Below are 6,933 nucleotides of genomic sequence, written 5' to 3' on the forward strand. Positions count from 1 at the left end.
CGCAGGGAAAAAAAAACAGAAATGCTGCCTGGCTCTGCTTTCCTGACCTCTCCATCACCCAGCACCATCGCCCTCCCTGCCAGCAGCCTCCGGAGACACGCGAAAGGGGCATGAGCAGCTAGTGCCGGTGCCGAGCGGCTGCCAGGCTTTCCGGCTATTTCCAGGAGAACAGCTGAGCTTGATAAACAACGGGGATAACACGCCGGGACAGGAGGTGTTTTCCTCTCAGCGGTACTGGGAGAAAACTTGGGCGTCTTGCCTCCTGCACCCAGACCTGGCCACAAGCCCCGAGGAGGGCTGTGAATTCCCAGTTTTGGTCTCTCCGGAGCCAGGGTGCTCCGGATGCTCCGGCCAGGGGATAAGCAGGAGGGTGGGTTGCACTGCGCGTGTCTTGCTCGTGGGCTTGAAGGCGGGGACTGAGTGCCTGGCTCAAGGAGATTGAATGATCCTGCCCCTGAAAATGCAGCCAGGCGCTGCTGGGTTATCCTGCAGAGGTGGAGAATAACAGCTCCTCGGTCGCTGACCTAAACTTATTTGGAGGAAACTTGTCCCTTCATCCCAGGTATGATCCAGGCGAGCATCCCACCTTGATGCTAATAGGAGCCTCTAGCATGCACGGTGCAGAAATTTGAGGTTTTCATTTGTTTTTTCTCCCGCTCACTGATTTTTTTAGAAATCCTCACTGATTTTCTTAGAAATCCTCCTTATTAGCAAAGGATTTCTAACAGGAATGGTAGGACACAGCTGAGGCTGTGATTTGGGCTTGGGCAACCCCATGAAACCCCTCCATCCCCAGCACTGTGGGATGCTGCCTCACTTTGTGCCACCACTGCACTGCGAAACAAAATTCCCTTTGCAAAAAAATAAGATTATTAAAGAAAATAGCTGGGGTTTTTTTCCTCCAGCTGGAGCGCTGGATCCAGTTCACAGTTGAGGATGAGGCTTTGGGATGGGAAGAGGGACTTGGAAATGGCTTTGCTGCCAAAATCTCCATGTTGTTGGTTGAACCGACCTGAGCAGGATGAGTCAGGACAGAAGAGGCAGCTGCCAGCAGTGATTTTTGTGTTTATTTGTTTCTCCAGGGTTGATTTGCCAAAGGTAGGGAATGGATTTCCACCTCCTACCAGCTGTGAAGAACATGTATATGGGGGAGTGCAGTCAGCAAAGACTTTGGTGCTCTTAAATATTCAGTCACCTCTGGTTGCTGCCGTGTTTGTCCTCTCCTTTTTTAATTTCTGTAATTTTTGGGTGCAGCTGAGCTGCTCAGAAACTAACCCAAGTCAAACACGTCGGCACCGTAAATAGGAGAGCAATTTAATAAACCATTAAATGCTTTATGGCTGTTGCAACGGCAGTGATTTGAGCAACTCCTCAGTGGAGGACACGAGGGTGGGAAGAGGTCGTCTTAGAGTATGTCTTTACCAGTCCGAATTTTGGAAAACCTGAGGTTGCCTTTTCTGGCTTGGCTTTGGATGTCCTGCCATGCCGTGCTTGCAGTGATGGGGTTGGGTGGCCTTGGTGGCTAACGGCCCGGCTGCAAACAAGGCAAGACAGGGCAACGTGGGATGAGGCTGGCGTGTGCCAGCGATGAGTCTTAGTCACCCCGTTCTGTCGATGACTGACTCTCTCTGAATGCAAAAGGACCAGATTTTTGAGTAGCATCCGAAGGCAGCAGCAGCGCAGGCTGCCAGGGATCGAGGCGGTTGCGTGTGCTCCTGCACGTGTCTCAAGGAGCTGCGCTTGTCCAGGCGTGGAGGGCTGGATTGGACCCTGCGTGAGATAGGTTTCCAGGGCTATTTAGCTGGTCAGCTCTGGGATGAGCATCTGTGTTTAAGACAGGACAAGGAGGGGACACGCAACGCATCCGTGCTCAGAGCACAGCCTGACAATAGGGGGGACTTGCAGCTACTTGTGACCCTCTTGCCTTCACCCCAAACCCATGCTGGTGGGATCCCCATCAGCCACAGCTGCAGAAAGACCTTGCTTTTGCATAGCTGGCAGGTTTGGGAAATGGTCTGGGCTCTGTCCATGCAAACCTCCATGGCTCTCAGCACCCCAATGGGTGCTGCTGACTCAACACATGCGCTGGGAGACCCAAACATCCATCTGACCTAGGAGGCATCGTCACAAGCACCTTCACCCAGCAGTGGGAATGAGGTGCCCATTGTTTAGGTGCCTGGGACTATCCAAGCCCAGGTGATAAATGCACGACATGAAGCAAAGGAAGGTCGTGCCTTGAGCCCAAGCCTGGTTCTTTCTTTATTGGGAAGTTGGCAGGAGAGCCTAGCCCAGGAGTCGGGTGGCTGTCAGGTCTCTTGTTGACTCAGGCCACTCTCTAGCACTTGTTTTAGTTCAGCCTGAGTGCCGGGTAAACAGCCGGGCTGGGAAATGTGAAACCCTCACTCTGACCTTGCCGGCACCGCAGGCGTCAGCCCAGGGAGGTGCAAGCGGGGAAGCATGGACCCACCGGCACGGTGCGAGAGGAGCATGGGGGTACGGTGGGGTGAACACGTGGGGTGAGCCTGTGTCTGCTGGAATCGTCTGTTTGGTTTTCAAGGAGTGAGAAGAAAAAATTGAACCCTCTTTAGGGCACAGAGTTTGTGCTGTGATTCCCTGATAAGCAGTGTTGCCAGAAATACTGAAGTAGATGCAATACAAGGGGTTTTTCACCCTTCTCCATCGTATTCGGTGGGGACGACTCATGGTCAGTGGCCAACGTGTGCTTCCATCTGTGCCATCCGCTCATGGCTCTGGCTCTCAGCTCGAGTAACAGCCGTTGTTTTGGGAGGGAACTGGGGCACTCCCCAGTGCTACGAAGCACAGCATCTTCCCTCGTGATCCTACCAAGCTGCCAGGTACCCAAACACAGGTTTGCTACTATATGTTGAACTCCAGGGCAGAAATCTAAACATTCAGCTGAATTTTCTTTTTGTTTTTTTTTTTCTTTCCAAGGAGCTGTTAACAGCTTGTCATTGCGGGTTGGAAAATGTAAATGCATTTGAGAAAATATGTTGGCAGCAAGCTCCCCGTATTGTTTCAGCTTGTCCCAAAATGCCAGGGAAATTTCCCATTAATATTTTTCATGTCTGATTGGAAAATATTGGGGAAAGAAGAAACAAATTCTGTAGATATCTTTGGACAATTTTAGACTTTTTTTTTTTTTTTTTCCCCAGCCAGATTTCCATGGCATGGAAAAAATTAAATGAAATGCACAAATTAAAAACATCTGCTAAGAATTAGATAAATGGAAATCTTTGCCCTATAAGCAGAAAAAAATTTTGAAAACCCTGATAAGGAAATCTGGTTATTTAACTTCTGCATTCCAGCAATCTGTGTGATCTGATTCCAGTGATTTGGCTCCAAAAATTGGTTAGGAGAGCTCTTAGGAAATTGGAGATCTGAACGGTTAACTGGGGGAGGCTTTGACTGTAGAGAGCTCCAGCAAAAGATTTGGAAACTCAGGCTGACTCCTGCAGCTGAAAAAAAAACCAAACCCTCCTTGAGATGTCTGCTGCGTGAAGGGCAGCGTCTCAATCAGTCTTTCATCTCATTTTTGTTCCTGCTGCAGAGAAATATCTTTGCCATCTCGTGATGGCTTTTCAGTTGGTTGGTCCTTGGGCATTTTTTCAGTGTAGCTGTGGCCCTTCCTATTCTAAATTTCAATCTGTTGACCACACGCTTTCCCTCTTAGCTGAGTTTCTAAAAGCAGACCCTGCAGGTCTCAGGTTTAAAAGCACAAGGCAAGAGTCTGGAGAAGTGGGACACTTAGACCTCACCTCTTGATGCCTTGTGGTTTCTATCAGTTGAATGGAGATGTGAACCCTTGGGGAGGCTGATCCAGGGAACAGCTTAACCCAAGGAGTGGCGTTCGTCCCAAAAGTGGTTCTTCTTGGATGTTTGAGGTGCATAGGACACTGTTGGGCAACCGTCACCTACCATTGCCTGTATCACCCCAGCCCTGTGAGGAAGCAGGGACAAGCGGGTTGTCCATATGGCAGACATGCTCACAAAGATGTGGGTGGAAGGATCCTCAGCACGTACGCTGTTTCGAAACGTATCTCATCATCAAAGCTTTACTCTTCCTCCCTACATGGGACTCTGGATTCAACAAGGAATTGCATTTTGGGTCACCACTGAGAGATGCGTGTTGGATGGCTTTGGATGTAGGCAGCACTGCTGTCTACTGCATGCCAACATGCTTGCAGGCTACCAGCACCTCCAGGACACATCTTGTCCTGGTTTACAGTCCACAGCAGGGCAAGTGAATTGCTCTGGGAGTGCCCATTTCTCTCTGTGGATGGTAGAAGCAATCAAAGGTGACCAGCCCTTTGTAGACACCCAAAATGGCATAAATCCTTCCCAAATACTATTCACAGCTTTGCTGTGGATGGAGGGAGACACAGCAGGAGCCATGTGGGGCTGCAACGTGTCCTCCCTGCTCAGCATCCCCCAGGGAACATCTCCATCTGAGCCTCCCAGATGGTGCAGATCATCCTGGGATGCTGCTTCATAGGACGTTGGTTTATCACCCTCTGATGAGAAGCCTTCATGTCAGGAGCTGCACTGATATTAGCGGGGGTTGATAGCAGGGATAAAAAAATACCCTTTTTCCTAGGCTATGATTAAAGTGGCGCATGCTGCTGCCTACAAGCACCTCCTCACCCCAGGTATCTGGCTTCATGACATCATTGCCAACAACTCTTTAGCAGCCTCTTGGTCACCATGGCAATGCTGAGGTTGTCACTGGCCTGGGCTTGTTACATCATAAGTTGAGTCAGCCCCAGGATGAAAGGCCACAGCCTTTGCCATTGTTTGCTTTAATAATCTGCAATGATCAGATAATGATCCAGGCCCTTAATGAAAGGTGGGTGTTAATAAGACATTAGGAAATAGTTCAATAGCAAAGACCATGGGATAATGACAGGCTGTGATTTCGAGAGGGTGACCATCTCCCACCTTAAATGGGTTGAATGGGCTCATCCATTGGGGGTTTCATGTCCATCGCTGGGGCTCTGCAGGCAGGAGGTCATCCCAAATGCATTACTGGATTGAGAATTAAGCTCTTGATGAACACAACCAGCTTCAACCATCGGGCACCTCCATGGAAATGGTCCCTATAACGATCCATGCTTAGAGGAGGGCTGGGATTTTAGCTCCTTCCTGCTGGATCTGGAGCACAAGTCTTACGAGGAGCGGCTGAGGGAACTGGGGATGTTTAGTCTGGAGAAGAGGAGGCTGAGGGGAGACCTGATTGCCCCCTACAACTGCCTGACAGGAGGCTGTAGCGAGGCGGGGGTCAGCCTCTTCTCCCTGGTAATGGACAATAGGATGAGGGGGAATGGCCTCAAGTTGCACCAGGGCAGGGTGAGGTTGGACATTAGGAAAAATTTCTTCCCCAAAAGGGCTGTCAGGCACTGGAAGGGGCTGCCCAGGGAAGGGGTTGAGTCCTCACCCCTGGGGGTATTTAAAAGCCGGGCAGACGAGGTGCTTAGGGACATGGTTTAGTGGTGGGATGGCAGGGTTAGGGGAACGGTTGGCTTTGATGATCTTAAAGGTCTTTTCCAACCTAGATGACTCTATGATTCTATGATTTTATGATCTCTGACTTGCTGCCTGGCTTTGCAGCCCGAATGGGGTCTGGATCAGGTGTGAGCACAGGGCTGTATTTCTGCTGATTTATCAGGAGAAGGCACTGCGGTAACATACGCCAGGTTTATGCTGGTGGCAGCAGGAGGGGTAATACCTGCTCTGACAGCTGGGACAGAGTAACCCTGCCACCACACTTCTCTTTCAAACCAGCAGGATTTTTGTGCTGGATGGGTGCCTTGTCTCAGGTGGTGGTGGCATCTTGCTTAGGGACATGGTAACCCAAAGTCATGTTTAACATCTTGTGGGTTTGCACTCTAAATCGAATCCCAAGACTTTCAGGAAGGACTTTTGAACCCTAAAATCATAGGGCAAATGGGGAGGTGTTTCTCTAATGTGATTAGACGTACCTGGGCATAGGAGGCACAACCCAGTGTCAGGCCAGTATGAATATTGGCTTCTCGGAGCCACTGGCAGTGCCAAACCTTGAATTTTGGCTCTCAACCCCTTCTGTTGGGACCAAGCCTGAAATTTTGCTGCGGGATTTCATTTCAAGGAGAACCAGTATCAGATTCCCGAGACTGGAATACCCCCAACATCTTGCCATACAATTACCCTGTAACCACTTTTAAAAACCTTCACCAAGGGCAAGTCCTGCCTGATGAACCTAGTGACGTTCTATGATGGCGTGACAACAACAGTGGACAAAGGAAAACCCATGGATGTCATCTATCTGGACGTCTGCAAAACCTTTGACACAGTCCCCCACAACATCCTTCTGTCTAAATTGGAGAGCTATGGATTTGATGGGTAGATAAGGAACTGGCTGGATGGTCGCATCCAGAGGGTCAATGGCTCGATGTTCGGATGGAGACCGGTGACAAGTGGTGTCCCTCAGGGGTCCGTACTGGGACTGGTGCTGTTTAATGTTTTCATTAATGACTTAGACGGCGAGATCGAGTGCACCCTCAGCAAGTTTGCGGTTGACACCAAACTGAGTGGTGCAGTTGACACACCAGAAGGACGGGATGTCATCCAGAGAGACCTGGACAGGCTGGAGAGGTGGGCCTGTGTGAACCTCATGAGGTCCAACAAGGCCAAGTGCAAGGTCCTGCACCTGGGTCGGGGTAACCCCCGGTATCAATACAGGCTGGGGGAAGAAAGGATAGAGAGCAGCCCTGCCCAGAGGGACTTGGGGGTGCTGGTGGATGAAACGCTGGACATGAGCCGGCAACGTGCGCTGGCAGCCCAGAAGGCCAACCGTACTCTGGGCTGCATCGGGAGAAGTGTGGCCAGCGGGGCGAGGGAGGGGATTCTGCCCCTCTACTCTGCTCTGGTGAGACCTCA

Source organism: Egretta garzetta, unplaced genomic scaffold, assembly GCF_000687185.1.
Source record: "Egretta garzetta isolate BGI_Z169 unplaced genomic scaffold, ASM68718v1 scaffold260, whole genome shotgun sequence".
NCBI lineage: Eukaryota > Metazoa > Chordata > Aves > Pelecaniformes > Ardeidae > Egretta > Egretta garzetta.